This window comes from Oratosquilla oratoria, chromosome 43, assembly GCF_046742065.1.
Source record: "Oratosquilla oratoria isolate Oo_2021 chromosome 43, ASM4674206v1, whole genome shotgun sequence".
Lineage (NCBI taxonomy): Eukaryota > Metazoa > Arthropoda > Malacostraca > Stomatopoda > Squillidae > Oratosquilla > Oratosquilla oratoria.
Genome location: NC_134819.1, coordinates 13,326,146 through 13,327,429, shown reverse-complemented (window position 1 = coordinate 13,327,429; position 1,284 = coordinate 13,326,146).

Sequence of the window (1,284 nt, the reverse complement as noted above, 5' to 3'; positions counted from 1 at the left end):
ATGATGATGGTAATGATGATGATGATGATGATGATGATAATGATGATGATGGTGATAATGGTGGTAATGGTGGTAATGTTGGTAATGTTGGTAATGTTGGCAATGATGATAATGATGATAATGATGATAATGATAATAATTATGATTATAATAATTATGATTATAATAATAATGATAATGAGAATAAGGATAATGTTGATAACAATAATTATAATGATAATGAGAATAAGAATGTATTGAAGAAGTTAGTATTCCGTTACACGTGAGTGATAAGACCGAGTAGTAAACTGAGATAACCATATTGTACGTGTGTGTGCGTGTGTATGTCTACTATAATAAAGTAGTAGCCTCGTCTGTCTGTCTGTTTGTTTGTTTGATCACAAACTCCTCCTAGGGTTTTGCAGATAGACCCCCATAACCATATATATTCTGATACCCTATCCCTCCAGTTATTTGGATAACTATATTTCATTAAAAAAAAAATTGGTTAGGGTTAAGGGTTAAAGTTAGGTGGGTTATGGTCAGGTGAGTGATTATTCACGAACTACTACTAGGTTTTTGTAGATACACCCCTATAACCATACATATTCTGAAACCTTATAACCCAAGGTACTTAGAAAACTAACTTTCATTTGTCTGTCTGTTTGTTTCTTTATTTGTTCAGGAACTCCTCCTAGGGTTTTGCATATAGACCCCCAAAAACATATATATTCTGATATCCTATCCCTCCAGGTACTTGGAGAACTATATTCAATTTTCAAAATATATATTTTTTGGTTAGGGAAGGTTAAATTTAGGTGGGGTATGGTTAGGTTAGAGATTATAACCATATATATTCTGAAACCTTATAACCCAAGGTACTTGAATTACTATCTTTCATTTGTCTGTCAATTTGTTTGTTTATTCGTTTGTTTGTTCAGGAACTCCTAGGGTTTTGCAGATAGACTCCCATAACCATATATATCCTGATACCCTATCATTCGAGGTACTTGGATAACTATGTTTCAGTTAAAAAATATATTATGGTTAGGTTAGGTATGGTTGGTATGGTTAGGTTAGGGATTATTCACGAACTCACAGCAACGCGCGGGTAATTTGGCTAGTATGTGTATATATATATATATACATATATATATATATATATATATTATACATACATATATATATACATATATATATGTAATATATATGTATGTATACATATATACCTATATATATAGATGTATACATACATATATATACATATATATGATGAAGGTGGAAAAAGAAGTCACGGGTCTAGTT